Source organism: Ranitomeya imitator, chromosome 5 (genome assembly GCF_032444005.1).
Source record: "Ranitomeya imitator isolate aRanImi1 chromosome 5, aRanImi1.pri, whole genome shotgun sequence".
Lineage (NCBI taxonomy): Eukaryota > Metazoa > Chordata > Amphibia > Anura > Dendrobatidae > Ranitomeya > Ranitomeya imitator.
In genome coordinates, this window is record NC_091286.1 from 381553775 (window position 1) to 381577718 (window position 23944).

Consider the following 23944-nt stretch of genomic DNA (forward strand, 5'->3'; position numbering starts at 1 on the left):
AGGCGAGAATTTTCTAGAAAAGAAGGCACATGGTTTCATTACCGAGCCATCAGAACGTCTTTGCGACAAAACAGCCCCTGCTCCAATCTCAGAAACATCAACCTCGACCTGAAACGGGAGCGAAACATCTGGCTGGCACAATACAGGGGCAGAAGAAAAACGACGCTTCAACTCCTGAAAAGCCTCTACAGCCGCAGAGGACCAATTGACCACATCAGCACCTTTCTTGGTCAAATCAGTCAACGGTTTAGCAATACTAGAAAAATTAGCGATGAAGCGACGGTAAAAACTAGCAAAGCCCAGGAACTTCTGCAGGCTCTTCACAGATGTCGGCTGAGTCCAATCATAAATGGCCTGAACTTTAACAGGGTCCATCTCGATAGTAGAAGGGGAAAAAATGAAACCCAAAAATGAAACCTTCTGAACTCCAAAGAGACACTTAGACCCCTTCACAAACAAGGAATTCGCACGAAGGACCTGGAACACCATTCTGACCTGCTTCACATGAGACTCCCAATCATCCGAAAAGACCAAAATGTCATCCAAATATACAATCATGAATCTATCCAGGTACTCTCGGAAGATGTCATGCATAAAGGACTGAAACACAGATGGAGCATTAGAAAGCCCGAATGGCATAACCAGGTACTCAAAATGGCCCTCGGGCGTATTAAATGCTGTTTTCCATTCATCGCCCTGTTTAATTCGCAAAAGATTATACGCCCCTCGAAGATCTATCTTGGTGAACCAACTAGCCCCCTTAATCCGAGCAAACAAATCAGACAGCAGCGGCAAAGGATACTGAAATTTGACTGTGATCTTATTAACAAGGCGGTAATCGATACAAGGTCTCAAAGAGCCATCCTTCTTGGCCACAAAAAAGAACCCTGCTCCCAATGGTGACGACGACGGGCGAATATGACCCTTCTCCAAGGATTCCTTTATATAACTCCGCATAGCGGCGTGCTCTGGCACAGATAAATTAAACAGACGGCCCTTAGGAAACTTACTACCAGGAATCAAATTAATAGCACAATCGCAATCCCTATGAGGAGGTAGGGCACCGGATTTGGGCTCTTCAAATACATCCCGGTAATCTGATAAAAACTCAGGGACTTCAGAAGGGGTGGAAGGCGAAATTGACAACAATGGAACATCACCATGTACCCCTTGACAACCCCAGCCGGACACAGACATAGATTTCCAATCCAACACTGGATTATGGACCTGTAGCCATGGCAACCCCAAAACAACCACATCATGCAGATTATGCAACACCAAAAAGCGAATATCCTCCTGATGTGCAGGAGCCATGCACATGGTCAATTGGGTCCAGTACTGAGGCTTATTCTTGGCCAAAGACGTAGCATCAATTCCTCTCAATGGAATAGGATACTGCAAGGGCTCCAAGAAAAAACCACAGCGCCTGGCAAACTCCAAGTCCATCAAATTCAGGGCAGCGCCTGAATCCACAAATGCCATAACAGAATAGGACGACAGAGAGCAAATCAGAGTAACGGACAAAAGAAATTTAGACTGTACCGTACCAATGGTGGCAGACCTAGCGAACCGCTTAGTGCGCTTAGGACAATCGGAGATAGCATGAGTGGATTCACCACAGTAAAAACACAGCCCATTCCGACGTCTGTGTTCTTGCCGTTCAGCTCTGGTCAAAGTCCTATCACACTGCATAGGCTCAGGCCTATGCTCAGAGAATACCGCCAGATGGTGCACAGCTTTGCGCTCACGCAAGCGCCGATCGATCTAAATGGCCAAGGACATAGACTCATTCAGACCAGCAGGCGTGGGAAATCCCACCATGACATCCTTAAGGGCTTCAGAAAGACCCTTTCTGAAAATTGCTGCCAGGGCACACTCATTCCTCTGAGTAAGCACAGACCACTTTCTAAACTTCTGACAGTACATGGTTCATCATAAAGCAATCCAAGCGCCAGAAAAAACGCATCAACATCACGCAATGCAGGATCTCCTGGCGCAAGGGAAAATGCCCAGTCTTGAGGGTCACCACGCAACAAAGAAATAATGATTTTTACTTGTTGAACGGGGTCACCAGAGGAGCGGGGTTTCAAAGCTAGAAACAGTTTACAATTATTTTTGAAATTCAAGAACTTAGATCTATCCCCAGAAAATAAATCAGGAATAGGAATTCTAGGCTCTAACATAGGATTCTGAACCACAAAATCTTGAATGTTTTGTTCCCTTGCAGTGAGATGATCCACACAAGAGGACAGACCTTGAATGTCCATATCTACACCTGTGTCCTGAACCACCCAAAGGTTTAGGGGAAAATAAAGACAAAACACAGTGCAAAGAAAAAAAAATAGTCTCAGAACTTCTCTTATCCCTCTATTGAGATGCATTAATACTTTAGGCCAGCTGTACTGTTATGGACCTGGTGGTTAGGAGCACCCGGCACGACCTGATAGTTAAACTCACACAGGACAAGCTCTGGGATGTGGGAGCTCTGCTGACCTCAGGCCCTAATCCTATCACAACAACTAGAAATAGCCGTGGAGCGTTCCTGACTCTCCCTAGACGCCTCTTCACAGCCTAAGAGCTAGCTAGCCCTAGAGATAGAAAATATAGCCTACCTTGCCTCAGAGAAATTCCCCAAAGGAAAAGGCAGCCCCCCACATATATTGACTGTGAGAAAAGATGAAAGTCACAAACGCAGAAATGAAACAGGTTTCAGCAAAGGGAGGCCAGACTTACTAAACAGACAGAGGATAGGAAAGGTATCTTTGCGGTCAGCACAAAAACTACAAAAGACCACGCAGAGTGTGCAAAAAGACATCTGCACCGACTAACGGTGCAGAGATGCCACTCTGCATCCCAGAGCTTCCAGCTAGCAAGACAAAATCATGATAACCAGCTGGACAAGGAAACAATGAACAAATAATAACTATCAAGAACTTAGCTTCTGCTGGAGAAGACAGGTCACCAGGAAGATCCAAAAGTGAACTGAACTAATGCAGGAACATTGACAGCTGGCATGGAGTAACGATCTGAGTGGAGTTAAATAGAGCAGCCAACTAAAGGATAAACCACGTCACCTGTGTAAGGAACCTCAGAAGCAGCAGCTTCACTCACAGCCACCAGAAGGAGTCCATGGACAGAACTCGCCGAAGTACTATTCATGACCACAGGAGGGAGTTCGATCACAGAATTCACAACAGGGGTGCTGCCTTATATGCAGGATCTGCCTATGGGGGGCTGCCTTATATACAGGATCTGCTTATGGGGGCTGCTGCCTTATACTACAGGATCTGCCTTTGGGGGTGCTCCTTATGCTACAGGATCTGCCTATGGGGTGGGGTGCTGCCTTATACTACAGGATTTGCCTATCCTATGGGGGTTGCTGTCTTATACTACAGAATCTACCTATCCTATGGGGGGTGCTGTCTTATTCTACAGGATCTACCTATCCTATGGGGGGTGCTGTCTTAAACTACAGGGTCTGCCTCTGCGGGTGCTGCCTTGCATTATATTGAGGACTATCTGGCACATTATACTATATGGAGGTTATCTATGGGGCCATCATACAGTGTAGAGATTACACTGAAGGGGCCATGATGCAGTGTTGGAGCCAACAAACAGTTTGGAGGCTACTAAGGGGTCAGTATACTGTGTGGGTGGTACTATACAGTGAAGCGGCATTATACTCTATATAAGAGAGCGTCATACTGTGTATAGGGGAGCTGCACAGGGGGGAGACTCTGGACATTATTAAATGTAAAGTGGGCACTTATTTTTATAGGGGAACTCAGGTTACTGTGACTATCAAAGGGGCACACAGGACAATATTACTTTCTAGGGGCAAAATGTGGGCACTGTTATCTAGGGCAGTTGCACCTGGCATTACTGTATTATAGAGGGGTGCTTTAGAATTTAGAGGGTACACAGAACCACACAGCAGGTGCAGCAATAGGGACACATATGGCAGCAGCGGCTCAGTATTGAGGTCTCAGGGGCAGTAAAAGGGACACATACAGCAGCAGTGGCTCAGTATTGGGGTATCAAGTGCAGTAATAGGGACACATATGGCAGCAGCGGCTCAGTATTGGGGTATCAGGGGCAGTAATAGGGACACATACGGCAGCAGCGGCTCAGTATCAGGGTATCAGGTGCAGTAATAGGACACATACGGCAGCAGCGGCTCAGTATCGGGGTATCAGGGGCAGTAATAGTGACACATACAGCAGCAGTGGCTCAGTATTGGGGTATCAGGGGCAGTAATAGGGACACATATGGCAGCAGCGGCTCAGTATCGGGGTATCAGGTGCAGTAATAGGACACATACGGCAGCAGCGGCTCAGTATCGGGGTATCAGGGGCAGTAATAGTGACACATACAGCAGCAGTGGCTCAGTATTGGGGTATCAGGGGCAGTAATAGGGACACATATGGCAGCAGCATTGAGGTATTAGGTGCAGTAATAGGGACACGTACAGCAGCAGTGGCTCAGTATCGGCGTATCATGGGAAGTAATAGGGACACATACAGCAGCAGAGGCTCACTATTAGGGTATCAGGGGCAATAATAGGGACACATATGGCAGCAGTGGCTCAGTATCGGGGTATCAGGTGCAGTAATAGGACACATACGGCAGCAGCGGCTCAGTATCGGGGTATCAGGGGCAGTAATAGTGACACATACAGCAGCAGTGGCTCAGTATTGGGGTATCAGGGGCAGTAATAGGGACACATACGGCAGCAGCATTGAGGTATCAGGTTCAGTAATATGGACATATACAGCAGCAGCGGCTCAGTATCAGCGTATCATGGGCAGTAATAGGGACACATACAGCAGCAGCGGCTCAGTATTAGGGTATCATGGGCAGTAATAGGGACACATACAGCAGCAGGGGCTCAGTATTGGGGTATCAGGGGCAGTAATAGGGACACATACGGCAGCAGTGGCTCAGTATCGGGGTATCAGGTGCAGTAATAGGACACATACGGCAGCAGCGGCTCAGTATCGGGGTATCAGGGGCAGTAATAGTGACACATACAGCAGCAGTGGCTCAGTATTGGGGTATCAGGGGCAGTAATAGGGACACATACGGCAGCAGCATTGAGATATCAGGTGCAGTAATAGGTACACGTACAGCAGCAGCGGCTCAGTATCGGGGTATCAGGGGCAGTAATTGGGACACATACAGCAGCAGCGGCTAAGTATTAGGGTATCAGGGGCAGTAATAGGGACACATACAGCAGCAGGGGCTCAGTATTGGGGTATCAGGGGCAGTAATAGGGACACATACGGCAGCGGCCCAAAATAAAGGTTTTGGCGGCTGACAGCACATCTGACCATAAAACAAGTAAAAGCGGATGCTCGTCCTATTTCCACTGCTTGACAAAGACCCTAGAGGTTGAAACGTTGCATTTATGGCATTTATGGCTTAATAAAGAAGAATCTTTTTCACCCTAACTGGATGCTGTCCTTCACTTCAACCGACATACGGCAGCAGCGGCTCAGTATTGGGGTATCAGGGGTGGTAATAGGGTCACATAAGGCAGCAGCGGCTCAGTATCGGGGTATCAGGGGCAGTAATAGGGAAACATACGGCAGCAGCTGCTCAGTATTGGGGTATCAGGGGCAGTAATAGGGACACATACGGCAGCAACAGATCAGTATTGAGGTATCAGGTGCAGTAATAGGGACACATACGGCAGCAGCGGCTCAGTATTGGGGTATCAGGTGCAGTAATAGGGACACATACGGCAGCAGTGGCTCAGTATCGGGGTATCAGGGGCAGTAATAGGGACATATACGGCAGCAGCAGATCAGTATTGAGGTATCAGGTGCAGTAATAGGGACACATACAGCAGCAGTGGCTCAGTTTCGGGGTATCAGGGGCAGTAATAGGGACACATACAGCAGCAGCGGATCAGTATTGAGGTATCAGGTGCAGTAATAGGGACACATACGGCAGCAGCGGCTCAGTATTGGGGTATCAGGTGCAGTAATAGGGACACATACGGCAGCAGCGGCTCAGTTTCGGGATATCAGGGGCAGTAATAGGGACATATACGGCAGCAGCAGATCAGTATTGAGGTATCAGGTGCAGTAATAGGGACACATACGGCAGCAGCGGCTCAGTATTGGGGTATCAGGGGCAGTAATAGGGACACATACAGCAGCAGTGGATCAGTATTGAGGTATCAGGTGCAGTAATAGGGACACATATGGCAGCAGCGGCTCAGTATCGGGGTATCAGGGGCAGTAATAGGGACATTTACGGCCAGGGCTGCCACTAGGAATTTTGGGGCCCCATACTGGCAAAATTTTCCGCCCAGGTTCCACCCCAGCCCCGCCTCCACCCCTTGAACCTTCCGCAGTCCCACCAGTCTCTCTTGGTAAAACTCCAGTTCTGCACCATGTCCTCGACAATCACACATTTACAGTTCCCATCACCATATACATAACCAGCAGCTTTTGTTTTGGCCAAAAGATTTTTTAGTCTGTCACCATGACAAGGCCGACTCCTTTTGCTGAGCCCTACTCTGCTGTAAACATTTGTGAAAATATCCAATACAATTTAGGTATATTTGTATTTATTTTTCCGTGTTTAACCCCTTAGCGACCGCCGATACGCCTTTTAACGGCGGCAGCTAAGGGTACTTAAACCACAGCGCCGTTAATTAACGGCGCTGTGGAAAAAGTAAATAGCGCCCCCCAGGGTCGGATTTTCTCCGGGGTCTCGGCTGCCGGGGGTAGCCGAGACCTCAGAGAAAATGATTCGGGGTTTTTTTTACCGACCACGCATTTGCGATCGCCGGTAATTAACCGTTTACCGGCGATCGCAATAAAAAAAAAAACGCGATCTCTTTTTAATTTTTCTGTCCTCCGATGTGATCGCACATCAGAGGACAGAGAAAAGGGGTCACAGATAGCCCTCCGATACTCACCTATCTCCCCCGGTGCTCCTCATGGCTCCTGGTGGGCGCCGCCATCTTCAAAATGGCGGGCGCATGCGCAGTGCGCCCGCCGGCCGGCATCGGGAGAATCTTTGGGGTCTCGGCTGCTGGGGGTAGCCGAGACCCCAAAGAACATGATCGACCCCTGTTTTGCGATCGCCGGTAAATAACCGTTTACCGGCGACTGCAAAAAAAAAAAAATCAAAGTGTAATTCTCTGTCCTCTGATGTGATCGCACATCAGAGGACAGGGAAATAGGGGGATTCAGGGACCCTATTATACTTACCGGTGTCCCTGGATCCTCCTGCTGCTCCTCCTGGCTGCCGGGAAAAGAAAATGGCGGGCGCATGCGCAGTGCGCCCGCCATCTATCGCCATCTGCCGGCCGACAGGAGAAGAGCAGTTGGGGCTAAAATTAGGGTTAGGGCTAGGGTTAGGGTTAGGACTAGGGTTAGAGCTAGGGTTAGGGCTAGGGTTAGGGCTAGGGTTAGGGCTAGGGTTAGGGCTAGGGCTGGGGCTAGGGTTAGGGCTAGGGTTAGGGCTAGGGTTAGGGCTAGGGTTAGGGTTAGGGCTATGGCTAGGGTTAGGGTTAGGGCTAGGGTTAGGGCTAGGGTTAGGGTTAGGGCTAGAGTTAGGGTTAGGGCTAGGGTTAGGGTTAGGGCTAGGGCTAGGGTTAGGGTTGGGGCTAAATTTAGGGTTAGGGTTGGGGCTAAATTCAGGGTTAGGGTTCTTTCACACTTACGTCGGTACGGGGCCGTCGCAATGCGTCGGCCTGACATACCGACACACGTGAAAATTGTGCACAACGTGGGCAGCGGATGTAGTTTTTCAACGCATCCGCTGCCCAATCTATGTCCTGGGGAGGAGGGGGCGGAGATACAGCCACGCATGCGCAGTCATAAATTGTGGACGCGATGTACAAAAAAACGTTACATTGAACGTTTTTTGTGCCGACGGTCCGCCAAAACACAACTGATCCAGTGCACAACGGACGCGACGTGTGGCCATCCGTCACGATCCGTCGGCAATACAAGTGTTGTGAATTCTGTTGTCGAGCTCCCTCCTGTGGTCGTGAATGGTACTTCGGTGAGTTCTGTCCGTGGGCTCCCTCTGGTGGCTGTGAGTGGAGCTGCTGCTTCTGAGGTTCCTTACACAGGTGACGTGGTTTATCCTTTGGTTGGCTGCTCTATTTAACTCCACTTAGATCGTTACTCCATGCCAGCTGTCAATGTTTCTGCATTGGTTCAGTTCGCTCTTGGATCTTTCTGGTGACCTGCCTACTCCAGCAGAAGCTAAGTTCCTGATAGTATCTAATTCGTTCATTGTTTTCTTGTCCAGCTGGATATCATGATTTTGTCTTGCTAGCTGGAAGCTCTGGGATGCAGAGTGGCATCTCCGCACTGTTAGTCGGTGCGGAGGTCTTTTTGCACACTCTGCGTGGTCTTTTGTAGTTTTTTGTGCTGATCGCAAAGCTACCTTTCCTATCCTCTGTCTATTTAGTAAGTCTGACCTTCCTTTGCTGAAACCTGTTTCATTTCTGCGTTTGTGACTTTCATCTTTACTCACAGTCAATATATGTGGGGGGCTGCCTTTTCATTTGGGGAATTTCTCTGAGGCAAGGTAGGCTTTATTTTCTATCTCTAGGGCTAGCTAGCTCTTAGGCTGTGACGAGGCACCTAGGGAGCGTCAGGAGCGCTACACAGCTATTTCTAGTGTGTGTGATAGGATTAGGGATTGCGGTCAGCAGAGCTCCCACATCCCAGAGCTTGTCCTGTGAGTTTTAACTATCAGGTCTGTTATGAATTCTGTTGTCGGGCTCCCTCCTGTGGTCATAAATGGTACTTCGGCTGGTTCTGTCCATGGACTTCCTCTGGTGGGTGTTTCTGAGTTTCCTTCCACAGGTGACGAGGTTGATTCGTTGGCTGGCTGCTCTATTTAACTCCACTTGGATCTTTGCTCCTTGCCACCTGTCAATGTTCCAGTATTGGTCTAGTTCACTCCTGGATCGTTCTTGTGAACTGTCTTCCCAGCAGAAGCTAAGTTCCAGCTTCTATTTCTTTGGTTTGCTATTTTTCTGTCCAGCTTGCTATTTTTATTGTTGTCTTGCTTGCTGGAAGCTCTGGGACGCAGAGGGAGCGCCTCCGCACCGTGAGTCAGTGCGGAGGGTCTTTTTGCGCCCTCTGCGTGGTCTTTTTGTAGGTTTTTGTGCTGACCGCAAAGTAACCTTTCCTATCCTCGGTCTGTTCAGTAAGTCGGGCCTCACTTTGCTAAATCTATTTCATCTCTGTGTTTGTATTTTCTTCTTTACTCACAGTCATTATATGCGGGGGGCTGCCTTTTCCTTTGGGGAATTTCTCTGAGGCAAGGAAGGCTTTATTTTTCTATCTTCAGGGCTAGCTAGTTCCTTAGGCTGTGCCGAGTTGCATAGGGAGGTTTTTACTGTGGTGATTCCACTCATGCTATCTCCGATTGTCCTAAGCGCACTAAGCGGTTCGCTAGGTCTGCCACCATTGGTACGGTACAGTCTAAATTTCTATTGTCTGTTACTCTGATTTGCTCTTTGTCATCCTATTCTGTTATGGCATTTGTGGATTCAGGCGCTGCCCTGAATTTGATGGACTTGGAGTATGCTAGGCGCTGTGGTTTTTTCTTGGAGCCCTTGCAGTATCCTATTCCATTGAGAGGAATTGATGCTATGCCTTTGGCCAAGAATAAGCCTCAGTACTGGACCCAATTGACCATGTGCATGGCTCCTGCACATCAGGAGGGTATCCGCTTTCTGGTGTTGCATAATCTGCATGATGTGGTCGTTTTGGGGTTGCCATGGCTACAGGTTCATAATCCAGTATTGGACTGGAAATCTATGTCTGTGTCCAGCTGGGGTTGCCAGGGGGTACATGGTGATGTTCCATTTTTGTCTATTTCGTCTTCCACTCCTTCTGAAGTTCCAGAGTTTTTGTCGGATTATCGGGATGTATTTGATGAGCCCAAAGTCAATGCCCTACCTCCTCATAGGGATTGCGATTGTGCAATTAATTTGATTCCTGGTAGTAAGTTTCCTAAGGGCCGATTGTTCAATTTATCTGTGCCAGAACACGCCGCTATGCGGAGTTATATGAAGGAATCCTTGGAGAAAGGCCATATTCGCCCGTCGTCATCACCGTTAGGAGCAGGGTTCTTTTTTGTGGCCAAGAAGGATGGTTCTTTGAAACCTTGTATTGATTACCGCCTTCTTAATAATATTACAGTCAAATTTCAGTATCCTTTGCCGTTGCTGTCTGATTTGTTTGCTCGTATTAAATGGGCTAGTTGGTTCACCAAGATAGATCTTCGAGGGGCGTATAATCTTGTGCGTATTAAACAAGGCGATGAATGGAAAACAGCATTTAATACACCCGAGGGCCATTTTGAGTACCTGGTTATGCCATTCGGGCTTTCCAATGCTCCATCAGTATTTCAGTCCTTTATGCATGACATCTTCCGAGAGTACCTGGATAAATTCCTGATTGTGTATTTGGATGATATTTTGGTCTTTTCGGATGATTGGGAGTCTCATGTGAAGCAGGTCAGAATGGTGTTCCAGGTCCTTCGTGCGAATTCCTTGTTTGTGAAGGGGTCAAAGTGTCTCTTTGGAGTTCAGAAGATTTCATTTTTGTGGTTCATTTTTTCCCCTTCTACTATCGAGATGGACCCTGTTAAAGTCCAGGCCATTTACGATTGGACTCAGCCAACATCTGTGAAGAGCCTGCAAAAGTTCCTGGGCTTTGCTAATTTTTATCGGCGCTTCATCGCTAATTTTTCTACTGTTGCTAAACCGTTGACTGATTTGACCAAGAAGGGTGCTGATGTGGTCAATTGGTCTTCTGCAGCTGTAGAGGCTTTTCAGGAGTTGAAGCGTCGTTTTTCTTCTGCCCCTGTGCTGTGCCAGCCAGATGTTTCGCTCCCATTTCAGGTTGAGGTTGATGTTTCTGAGATTGGAGCAGGGGTTGTTTTGTCGCAAAGAAGTTCTGATGGCTCAGTGATGAAGCCATGTGCTTTCTTTTCTAGAAAGTTTTCGCCTGCTGAGCGTAATTATGATGTTGGTAAATGTGAGTTGTTGGCCATGAAGTGGGCATTCGAGGAGTGGCGTCATTGGCTTGAAGGAGCCAAGCATCGCGTGGTGGTCTTGACAGATCACAAGAATTTGACTTATCTTGAGTCTGCCAAACGGTTGAATCCGAGACAAGCTCGATGGTCGTTATTTTTCTCCCGTTTTGATTTTGTGGTTTCGTACTTTCCGGGCTCTAAGAATGTGAAGGCTGATGCCCTGTCAAGGAGTTTTGTGCCTGACTCTCCGGGTGTTCCTGAGCCGGCGGGTATTCTCAAAGAGGGGGTAATTTTGTCTGCCATCTCCCCTGATTTGCGGCGGGTGCTGCAAAAATTTCAGGCTGATAGACCTGACCGTTGCCCAGCGGAGAAACTGTTTGTCCCTGATAGATGGACTAGTAGAGTTATCTATGAGATTCATTGTTCAGTGTTGGCTGGGCATCCTGGAATCTTTGGTACCAGAGATTTGGTGGCTAGATCCTTTTGGTGGCCGTCTTTGTCACGGGATGTGCGTTCTTTTGTGCAGTCCTGTGAGACTTGTGCTCGGGCTAAGCCCTGCTGTTCTCGTGCCAGTAAGTTGCTTTTGCCCTTGCCGGTCCCGAAGAGGCCCTGGACGCATATTTCTATGGATTTTATTTCGGATCTCCCCGTCTCTCAAAAGATGTCGGTCATTTGGGTGGTTTGTGATCGCTTTTCTAAGATGGTCCATTTGGTACCTTTGTCTAAATTGCCTTCCTCCTCTGATTTGGTGCCATTATTTTTCCAGCATGTGGTTCGTTTACATGGTATCCCGGAGAACATCGTTTCTGACAGAGGTTCCCAGTTTGTTTCGAGGTTTTGGCGATCCTTTTGTGCAAGGATGGGCATTGATTTGTGTTTTTCCTCGGCTTTCCATCCTCAGACAAATGGCCAAACCGAACGAACTAATCAAACTTTGGAAACATATCTGAGATGCTTTGTTTCTGCTGATCAGGATGATTGGGTGTCCTTTTTGCCGTTGGCTGAGTTCGCCCTTAATAATCGGGCCAGCTTGGCTACTTTGGTTTCGCCGTTTTTCTGCAATTCTGGTTTCCATCCTCGTTTCTCTTCAGGGCAGGTTGAGTCTTCGGACTGTCCTGGTGTAGATACTGTGGTGGATAGGTTGCAGCAGGTTTGGACTCATGTGGTGGACAATTTGACATTGTCCCAGGAGAAGGCTCAACGTTTCGCTAACCGCCGGCACTGTGTGGGTCCCCGACTTCGTGTTGGGGATTTGGTTTGGTTGTCGTCTCGTTATGTTCCTATGAAGGTTTCCTCTCCTAAGTTTAAGCCTCGTTTCATTGGTCCGTATAAGATTTCTGAGGTTATCAATCCTGTGTCATTTCGTTTGGCCCTTCCTGCTTCTTGTGCCATCCATAATGTGTTCCATAGGACGTTATTGCGGAGATACGTGGCGCCTGTGGTTCCATCCGTTGATCCTCCTGCCCCGGTGTTGGTTGAGGGGGAGTTGGAGTATGTGGTGGAGAAGATTTTGGATTCTCGTGTTTCGAGACGGAAACTCCAGTGCCTGGTCAAGTGGAAGGGTTATGGTCAGGAAGATAATTCCTGGGTTTTTGCCTCTGATGTTCATGCTGCCGATCTGGTTCGTGCCTTTCATTTGGCTCATCCTGGTCGGCCTGGGGCCTCTGGTGAGGGTTCGGTGACCCCTCCTCAAGGGAAGGATACTGTTGTGAATTCTGTTTTCGGGCTCCCTCCTGTGGTCATGAATGGTACTTCGGCTGGTTCTGTCCATGGACTTCCTCTGGTGGGTGCTTCTGAGTTTCCTTCCACAGGTGACGAGGTTGATTCGTTGGCTGGCTGCTCTATTTAACTCCACTTGGATCTTTGCTCCTTGCCACCTGTCAATGTTCCAGTATTGGTCTAGTTCACTCCTGGATCGTTCTTGTGACCTGTCTTCCCAGAAGAAGCTAAGTTCCAGCTTGTATTTCTTTGGTTTGCTATTTTTCTGTCCAGCTTGCTATTTTTATTGTTGTCTTGCTTGCTGGAAGCTCTGGGACGCAGAGGGAGCTCCCCCCTTTTTGTAGGTTTTTGTGCTGACCGCAAAGTAACCTTTCCTATCCTCGGTCTGTTCAGTAAGTCGGGCCTCACTTTGCTAAATCTATTTCATCTCTGTGTTTGTATTTTCTTCTTTACTCACAGTCATTATATGTGGGGGCTGCCTTTTCCTTTGGGGAATTTCTCTGAGGCAAGGTAGGCTTTATTTTTCTATCTTCAGGGCTAGCTAGTTCCTTAGGCTGTGCCGAGTTGCATAGGGAGCGTTAGGAGCAATCCACGGCTATTTCTAGTGTGTTTGATAGGATTAGGGATTGCGGTCAGCAGAGTTCCAACGTCCCAGAGCTCGTCCTTTATTATCAGTAACTATCAGGTCATTCCGTGTGCTCTTAACCACCAGGTCCATTATTGTCCTGACCACCAGGTCATAACACAGGTCATTCCGGGTGCTCCTAACCACCAGGTCATAACAGTACAGCTGGCCCAAAGTATTAATGCATCTCAATAGAGGGATAAGAGAACTTTAGAGACCATTTTTTTTCTTTGCACTTAGTTTTGTCTTTCTTTTCCCCTAAACCTTTGGGTGGTTCAGGACACAGGTGTAGATATGGACATTCAAGGTCTGTCCTCTTGTGTGGATCATCTCACTGCAAGGGTACAAAACATTCAAGATTTTGTGGTTCAGAATCCGATGTTAGAGCCTAGAATTCCTACTCCTGATTTATTTTCTGGGAATAGATCTAAGTTTCTGAATTTCAAAAATAATTGTAAACTGTTTCTAGCTTTGAAACCCCGCTCCTCTGGTGACCCCGCTCAACAAGTAAAAATCATTATTTCTTTGTTGCGTGGTGACCCTCAAGACTGGGCATTTTCCCTTGCGCCAGGAGATCCTGCATTGCGTGATGTTGATGCATTTTTTCTGGCGCTTGGATTGCTTTATGATGAACCAAATTCCGTGGATCAGGCAGAGAAAATCTTGCTGGCATTGTGTCAGGGTCAGGATGAAGCGGAGGTGTACTGTCAGAAGTTTAGAAAGTGGTCTGTGCTTACTCAGTGGAATGAATGTGCCCTGGCGGCAATTTTCAGAAAGGGTCTTTCTGAAGCCCTTAAGGGTGTCATGGTGGGATTTCCCACTCCTGCTGGTCTGAATGAGTCTATGTCCTTGGCCATACAGATCGATCGGCGCTTGCGTGAGCGCAAAGCTGTGCACCATTTGGCCGTGTTCTCTGAGAATAGGCCTGAGCCTATGCAGTGTGATAGGACTTTGACCAGAGCTGAACGGCAAGAACACAGACGTCGGAATGGACTGTGTTTTTACTGTGGTGAATCCACTCATGCTATCTCCGATTGTCCTAAGCGCACTAAGCGGTTCGCTAGGTCTGCCACCATTGGTACGGTACAGTCTAAATTTCTTTTGTCCGTTACTCTGATTTGCTCTCTGTCGTCCTATTCTGTTATGGCATTTGTGGATTCAGGCGCTGCCCTGAATTTGATGGACTTGGAGTTTGCCAGGCACTGTGGTTTTTCCTTGGAGCCCTTGCAGTATCCTATTCCATTGAGAGGAATTGATGCTATGCCTTTGGCCAAGAATAAACCTCAATACTGGACGCAATTGACCATGTGCATGGCTCCTGCACATCAGGAGGATACTCGCTTTTTGGTGTTGCATAATCTGCATGATGTGGTCGTTTTGGGGTTGCCATGGCTACAGGTCCATAATCCAGTATTGGATTGGAAATCTATGTCTGTGTCCGGCTGGGGTTGTCAAGGGGTACATGGTGATGTTCCATTGTTGTCAATTTCGCCTTCCACTCCTTCTGAAGTCCCTGAGTTTTTATCAGATTACCGGGATGTATTTGAGGAGCCCAAATCCGGTGCCCTACCTCCTCATAGGGATTGCGATTGTGCTATTAATTTGATTCCCGGTAGTAAGTTTCCTAAGGGCCGACTGTTTAATTTATCTGTGCCAGAGCACGCTGCTATGCGGAGTTATATAAAGGAATCCTTGGAGAAGGGTCATATTCGCCCGTCGTCGTCACCATTGGGAGCAGGGTTCTTTTTTGTGGCCAAGAAGGATGGCTCTTTAAGACCTTGTATTGATTACCGCTTTCTTAATAAGATCACAGTCAAATTTCAGTATCCTTTGTCGCTGATGTCTGATTTGTTTGCTCGGATTAAGGGGGCTAGTTGGTTCACCAAGATAGATCTTCGAGGGGCGTATAATCTTGTCCAAATTAAACAGGGCGATGAATGGAAAACAGCATTTAATACGCCCGAGGGCCATTTTGAGTACCTGGTTATGCCATTCGGGCTTTCTAATGCTCCATCTGTGTTTCAGTCCTTTATGTATGACATCTTCCGAGAGTACCTGGATAGATTCATGATTGTATATTTGGATGACATTTTGGTCTTTTCGGATGATTGGGAGTCTCATGTGAAGCAGGTCAGAATGGTGTTCCAGGTCCTTCGTGCGAATTCCTTGTTTGTGAAGGGGTCTAAGTGTCTCTTTGGAGTTCAGAAGGTTTCATTTTTGGGTTTCATTTTTTCCCCTTCTACTATCGAGATGGACCCTGTTAAAGTTCAGGCCATTTATGATTGGACTCAGCCGACATCTGTGAAGAGCCTGCAGAAGTTCCTGGGCTTTGCTAATTTTTACCGTCGCTTCATCGCTAATTTTTCTAGTATTGCTAAACCGTTGACTGATTTGACCAAGAAGGGTGCTGATGTGGTCACTTAGTCCTCTGCGGCTGTAGAGGCTTTTCAGGAGTTGAAGCGTCGTTTTTCTTCTGCCCCTGTGCTGTGCTAGCCAGATGTTTCGCTTCCGTTTCAGGTCGAGGTTGATGCTTCTGAGATTGGAGCAGGGGCTGTTTTGTCGCAAAGAAGTTCTGATGGCTCGGTGATGAAACCATGTGCCTTCTTTTCTAGAAAATTCTCGCCTGCTGAGCGCAATTATGATGTTGGCAATCGAGAGTTGTTGGCCATGAAGTGGGCATTCGAGGAGTGGCGACATTGGCTTGAAGGAGCTAAACATCGCGTGGTGGTCTTAACGGATCACAAGAATTTGACTTATCTCGAGTCTGCCAAACGGTTGAATCCTAGACAGGCTCGATGGTCGCTCTTTTTCTCCCGTTTTGATTTTGTGGTTTCATACCTTCCGGGATCTAAGAATGTAAAGGCGGATGCCCTGTCAAGGAGTTTTGTGCCTGACTCTCCGGGTGTTCCGGAGCCGGCGGGTATTCTTAAAGAGGGGGTAATTTTGTCTTCCATCTCCCCTGATTTGCGGTGCGTGCTGCAGAAGTTTCAGGCTGATAGACCTGACCGTTGTCCTACGGAGAAACTGTTTGTCCCTGATAGATGGACTAGTAGAGTTATCTCTGAGGTTCATTGTTCGGTGTTGGCTGGTCATCCTGGAATCTTTGGTACCAGAGATTTGGTGGCTAGATCCTTTTGGTGGCCTTCTTTGTCATGGGATGTGCGTTCTTTTGTGCAGTCCTGTGGGACTTGTGCTTGGGCTAAGCCCTGCTGTTCTCGTGCCAGTGGGTTGCTTTTGCCCTTGCCGGTCCCGAAGAGGCCCTGGACGCATACTTCCATGGATTTTATTTCTGATCTCCCTGTTTCTCAAAGGATGTCGGTCATTTGGGTGGTTTGTGATCGCTTCTCTAAGATGGTCCATTTGGTACCCTTGTCTAAATTGCCTTCCTCCTCTGATTTGGTGCCATTGTTTTTCCAGCATGTGGTTCGTTTGCATGGCATTCCGGAGAACATCGTCTCGGACAGAGGTTCCCAGTTTGTTTCAAGGTTTTGGCGGTCCTTTTGTGCTAAGATGGGCATTGATTTGTCTTTTTCTTCGGCTTTCCATTCTCAGACTAATGGCCAAACCGAACGAACTAATCAGACTTTGGAAACATATCTGAGATGCTTTGTTTCTGCTGATCAGGATGATTGGGTGTCCTTCTTGCCTTTGGCTGAGTTCGCCCTTAATAATCGGGCCAGCTCGGCTACTTTGGTTTCTCCTTTTTTCTGCAATTCTGGTTTCCATCCTCATTTCTCTTCAGGGCAGGTTGAGCCTTCGGACTGTCCTGGTGTGGATACTGTGGTGGACAGGTTGCAGCAGATTTGGACTCATGTGGTGGACAATTTGACATTGTCCCAGGAGAAGGCTCAACATTTCGCTAACCGCCGGCGCTGTGTTGGTCCCCGACTTCGGGTTGGGGATTTGGTTTGGTTGTCATCTCGTCATGTTCCTATGAAGGTTTCCTCTCCTAGGTTTAAGCCTCGTTTCATTGGGCCATATAAGATTTCTGAAGTTCTTAATCCTGTGTCATTTCGTTTGGACCTTCCAGCTTCTTTTGCCATCCAAAATGTGTTCCATAGGTCGTTGTTGCGGAGATACGTGGCGCCTATGGTTCCCTCCGTTGATCCTCCTGCCCCGGTGTTGGTCGAGGGGGAGTTGGAGTATGTGGTGGAGAAGATTTTGGATTCTCGTGTTTCAAGACGGAAACTCCAGTACCTGGTCAAGTGGAAGGGTTATGGTCAGGAAGATAATTCCTGGGTTTTTGCCTCTGATGTTCATGCTGCCGATTTAGTTCGTGCCTTTCATTTGGCTCATCCTGATCGGCCTGGGGGCTCTGGTGAGGGTTCGGTGACCCCTCCTCAAGGTGGGGGTACTGTTGTGAATTCTGTTGTCGAGTTCCCTCCTGTGGTCGTGAATGGTACTTCGGTGAGTTCTGTCCGTGGGCTCCCTCTGGTGGCTGTGAGTGGAGCTGCTGCTTCTGAGGTTTCTTACACAGGTGACGTGGTTTATCCTTTGGTTGGCTGCTCTATTTAACTCCACTTAGATCGTTACTCCATGCCAGCTGTCAATGTTTCTGCATTGGTTCAGTTCGCTCTTGGATCTTTCTGGCGACCTGTCTGCTCCAGCAGAAGCTAAGTTCCTGATAGTATCTAATTCGTTCATTGTTTTCTTGTCCAGCTGGATATCATGATTTTGTCTTGCTAGCTGGAAGCTCTGGGATGCAGAGTGGCATCTCCACACCGTTAGTCGGTGCGGAGGTCTTTTTGCACACTCTGCGTGGTCTTTTGTAGTTTTTTGTGCTGATCGCAAAGCTACCTTTCCTATCCTCTGTCTATTTAGTAAGTCTGGCCTCCCTTTGCTGAAACCTGTTTCATTTCTGCGTTTGTGACTTTCATCTTTACTCACAGTCAATATATGTGGGGGGCTGCCTTTTTCTTTGGGGAATTTCTCTGAGGCAAGGTAGGCTTTATTTTCTATCTCTAGGGCTAGCTAGCTCTTAGGCTGTGACGAAGCGCCTAGGGAGCATCAGGAGCGCTCCACGGCTATTTCTAGTGTGTGTGATAGGATTAGGGATTGCGGTCAGCAGAGCTCCCACATCCCAGAGCTTGTCCTGTGTGAGTTTTAACTATCAGGTCATTCCGGGTGCTCCTAACCACCAGGTCATAACAGTACAGCTGGCCCAAAGTATTAATGCATCTCAATAGAGGGATAAGAGAAGTTCTGAGACCATTTTTTTTTCTTTGCACTGAGTTTTGTCTTTCTTTTCCCCTAAACCTTTGGGTGGTTCAGAACACAGGTGTAGATATGGACATTCAAGGTCTGTCCTCTTGTGTGGATCATCTCACTGCAAGGGTACAAAACATTCAAGATTTTGTGGTTCAGAATCCGATGTTAGAGCCTAGAATTCCTACTCCTGATTTATTTTCTGGGAATAGATCTAAGTTTCTGAATTTCAAAAATAATTGTAAACTGTTTCTAGCTTTGAAACCCCGCTCCTCTGGTGACCCCGCTCAACAAGTAAAAATTATTATTTCTTTGTTGCGTGGTGACCTGTTATGGCTGGCAATCAGGCAACACAGCGTGCAGTAATCAGCGCACATACAGAGATCTGGCAATAACCAAAAACAATAGGACGAGCTCTGAGACGTGGAATCTCTGTAGACTGCAGTACCTGATCTATCCTCACACAACTATAAGCAGCAGTGGATTGCGCCTAACAACTACCTATGCAACTCGGCACTGCCTGAAGAGCTGACTAGCCTGAAGATAGAAATACAAGCCTGACTTACCTCAGAGAAATACCCCAAAGGAATAGGCAGCCCCCCACATATAATGACTGTTAGCAAGATGAAAAGACAAACGTAGGAATGAAATAGATTCAGCAAAGTGAGGCCCGATATTCTAGACAGAGCGAGGATAGCAAAGAGAACTATGCCGTCTACAAAAAACCCTAAAACGAAAACCACGCAAAGGGGCAAAAAGACCCACCGTGCCGAACTAACAGCACGGCGGTGCACCCCTCTGCTTCTCAGAGCTTCCAGCAAAAGACAATAGCAAGCTGGACAGAAAAAAACAGAAAACAAACTAGAAGCACTTATCTAGCAGAGCAGCAGGCCCAAGGAAAGATGCAGTAGCTCAGATCCAACACTGGAACATTGACAAGGAGCAAGGAAGACAGACTCAGGTGGAGCTAAATAGCAAGGCAGCCAACGAGCTCACCAAAACACCTGAGGGAGGAAGCCCAGAGACTGCAATACCACTTGTGACCACAGAAGTGAACTCAGCCACAGAATTCACAACAGTACCCCCCCCTTGAGGAGGGGTCACTGAACCCTCACCAGAACCCCCAGGGCCGACCAGGATGAGCCACATGAAAGGCACGAACAAGATCTGGGGCATGGACATCAGAGGCAAAAACCCAGGAATTATCTTCCTGAGCATAACCCTTCCATTTGACCAGATACTGGAGTTTCCGTCTAGAGACACGAGAATCCAAAATCTTCTCCACAATATACTCCAATTCCCCCTCCACCAAAACAGGGGCAGGAGGCTCCACAGATGGAACCATAGGTGCCACGTATCTCCTCAACAACGACCTATGGAATACATTATGTATGGAAAAGGAGTCTGGGAGGGTCAGACGAAAAGACACCGGATTGAGAATCTCAGAAATCCTATACGGACCAATAAAACGAGGTTTAAATTTAGGAGAGGAAACCTTCATAGGAATATGACGAGAAGATAACCAAACCAAATCCCCAACACGAAGTCGGGGTCCCACACGGCGTCTGCGATTAGCGAAAAGCTGAGCCTTCTCCTGGGACAAGGTCAAATTGTCCACTACCTGAGTCCAGATCTGCTGCAACCTGTCCACCACAGAATCCACACCAGGACAGTCCGAAGACTCAACCTGTCCTGAAGAGAAACGAGGATGGAACCCAGAATTGCAGAAAAATGGAGAGACCAAGGTAGCCGAGCTGGCCCGATTATTAAGGGCGAACTCAGCCAACGGCAAAAATGACACCCAATCATCCTGGTCAGCGGAAACAAAACATCTCAGATATGTTTCCAAGGTCTGATTGGTTCGTTCGGTCTGGCCATTAGTCTGAGGATGGAAGGCCGAGGAGAAAGATAGGTCAATGCCCATCCTACCACAAAAGGCTCGCCAGAACCTCGAGACAAACTGGGAACCTCTGTCAGAAACAATATTCTCAGGAATGCCATGTAAACGAACCACATGCTGGAAGAACAAAGGCACCAAATCAGAGGAGGAAGGCAATTTAACCAAGGGCACCAGATGGACCATTTTAGAAAAGCGATCACAGACCACCCAAATGACCGACATTTTTTGAGAAACGGGAAGGTCAGAAATGAAATCCATCGAAATATGTGTCCAAGGCCTCTTCGGGACCGGCAAGGGCAAAAGCAACCCACTGGCACGTGAACAGCAGGGCTTAGCCCTAGCACAAATTCCACAGGACTGCACAAAAGCACGCACATCCCGTGACAGAGATGGCCACCAGAAGGATCTAGCAACCAACTCCCTGGTACCAAAGATTCCTGGATGACCGGCCAGCACCGAACAATGAAGTTCAGAGATAACTTTACTAGTCCACCTATCAGGGACGAACAGTTTCTCGGCCGGACAACGATCAGGTTTATTAGCCTGAAATTTCTGCAACACTCTCCGCAAATCAGGGGAGATGGCAGACACAATGACTCCTTCCTTGAGGATACTCGCCGGCTCAGATAACCCCGGAGAGTCGGGCACAAAACTCCTAGACAGAGCATCCGCCTTCACATTTTTAGAGCCCGGAAGGTATGAAATCACAAAATCAAAACGAGCAAAAAATAACGACCAACGGGCCTGTCTAGGATTCAAGCGCTTGGCAGACTCGAGATAAGTCAAGTTCTTATGATCAGTCAATACCACCACGCGATGCTTAGCACCCTCAAGCCAATGACGCCACTCCTCGAATGCCCACTTCATGGCCAGCAACTCTCGGTTGCCCACATCATAATTACGCTCAGCAGCAGAAAATTTCCTGGAAAAGAAAGCACATGGTTTGAACACTGAGCAACCAGAACCTCTCTGTGACAAAACCGCCCCTGCACCAATCTCAGAAGCATCAACCTCGACCTGGAACGGAAGAGAAACATCAGGTTGACACAACACAGGGGCACAGCAAAAACGACGCTTCAACTCCTGAAAAGATTCCACGGCAGCAGAAGACCAATTAACCAAATCAGCACCCTTCTTGGTCAAATCGGTCAATGGTCTGGCAATGCTAGAAAAATTACAGATGAAGCGACGATAAAAATTAGCAAAGCCCAGGAATTTCTGCAGACTTTTTAGAGATGTCGGCTGAGTCCAATCCTGGATGGCCTGAACCTTAATCGGATCCATCTCGATAGTAGAAGGGGAAAAGATGAACCCCAAAAATGAAACTTTCTGCACACCGAAGAGACACTTTGATCCCTTCACGAACAAGGAATTAGCACGCAGTACCTGGAAAACCATTCTGACTTGCTTCACATGAGACTCCCAATCATCTGAGAAGATCAAAATGTCATCCAAGTAAACAATCAAGAATTTATCCAGATACTCACGGAAAATGTCATGCATAAAAGACTGAAAAACAGATGGAGCATTGGCAAGTCCGAACGGCATCACCAGATACTCAAAATGACCCTCGGGCGTATTAAATGCCGTTTTCCATTCATCTCCCTGCCTGATTCTCACCAGATTATACGCACCACGAAGATCAATCTTAGTAAACCAACTAGCCCCCTTAATCCGAGCAAACAAGTCAGAAATCAATGGCAAGGGATACTGAAACTTAACAGTGATCTTATTAAGAAGGCGGTAATCAATACACGGTCTTAGCGAACCATCCTTCTTGGCTACAAAAAAGAACCCTGCTCCCAATGGTGACGACGATGGGCGAATATGTCCCTTCTCCAGGGACTCCTTCACATAACTGCGCATAGCGGTGTGTTCAGGTACGGACAAATTAAATAAACGACCCTTAGGGAATTTACTACCAGGAATCAAATCGATAGCACAATCACAATTCCTATGCGGAGGTAGGGCATCAGACTTGGACTCCTCAAATACATCCTGAAAGTCCGACAAGAACTCTGGGATGTCAGAAGGAATGGATGACGAAATAGACAAAAATGGAACATCACCATGTACTCCCTGACAACCCCAGCTGGTTACCGACATAGAGTCATTCAAACCAGCAGGCATAGGAAATCCCACCATTACATCCTTAAGAGCTTCAGAGAGACCCTTTCTGAACAAAGCCGCTAGTGCAGATTCATTCCACAGATTCATTCTACTGACCATTTCCTAAATTTCTGACAATATACTTCTACATCATCCTGACCCTGGCATAAAGCCAGCAGATTTTGCTCAGCCTGATCCACTGAATTAGGCTCATCGTAAAGCAATCCCAGCGCCAGGAAAAATGCATCAACATTACTCAATGCAGAATCTCCTGGTGCAAGAGAAAACGCCCAGTCCTGTGGGTCGCCGCGCAAAAAAGAAATAATAATCAAAACCTGTTGAATAGGATTACCAGAAGAATGAGGTTTCAAGGCCAAAAATAGCTTACAATTATTTCTGAAGCTCAGGAACTTAGTTCTGTCACCAAAAAACAAATCAGGAGTCGGAATTCTTGGTTCTAGCATCGATTTCTGATCAATAGTATCTTGAATCTTTTGTACATTTACAACGAGATTATCCATTGAGGAGCACAGAGCCTGAATATCCATGTCCACAGCTGTGTCCTGAAGCACTCTAATGTCTAGGGGAAAAAAAAGACTGAAGACAGAGCTAAGAAAAAAAAATGATGTCAGGATTTCTTTTTTCCCTCTATTGGGAATCATTGGTGTGGCTCCTTGTACTGTTATGGCTGGCAATCAGGCAACACAGCGTGCAGTAATCAGCGCACATACAGAGATCTGGCAATAACCAAAAACAATAGGACGAGCTCTGAGACGTGGAATCTCTGTAGACTGCAGTACCTGATCTATCCTCACACAACTATAAGCAGCAGTGGATTGCGCCTAACAACTACCTATGCAACTCGGCACTGCCTGAGGAGCTGACTAGCCTGAAGATAGAAATACAAGCCTGACTTACCTCAGAGAAATACCCCAAAGGAATAGGCAGCCCCCCACATATAATGACTGTTAGCAAGATGAAAAGACAAACGTAGGAATGAAATAGATTCAGCAAAGTGAGGCCCGATATTCTAGACAGAGCGAGGATAGCAAAGAGAACTATGCCGTCTACAAAAAACCCTAAAACGAAAACCACGCAAAGGGGCAAAAAGACCCACCGTGCCGAACTAACAGCACGGCGGTGCACCCCTCTGCTTCTCAGAGCTTCCAGCAAAAGACAATAGCAAGCTGGACAGAAAAAAACAGAAAACAAACTAGAAGCACTTATCTAGCAGAGCAGCAGGCCCAAGGAAAGATGCAGTAGCTCAGATCCAACACTGGAACATTGACAAGGAGCAAGGAAGACAGACTCAGGTGGAGCTAAATAGCAAGGCAGCCAACGAGCTCACCAAAACACCTGAG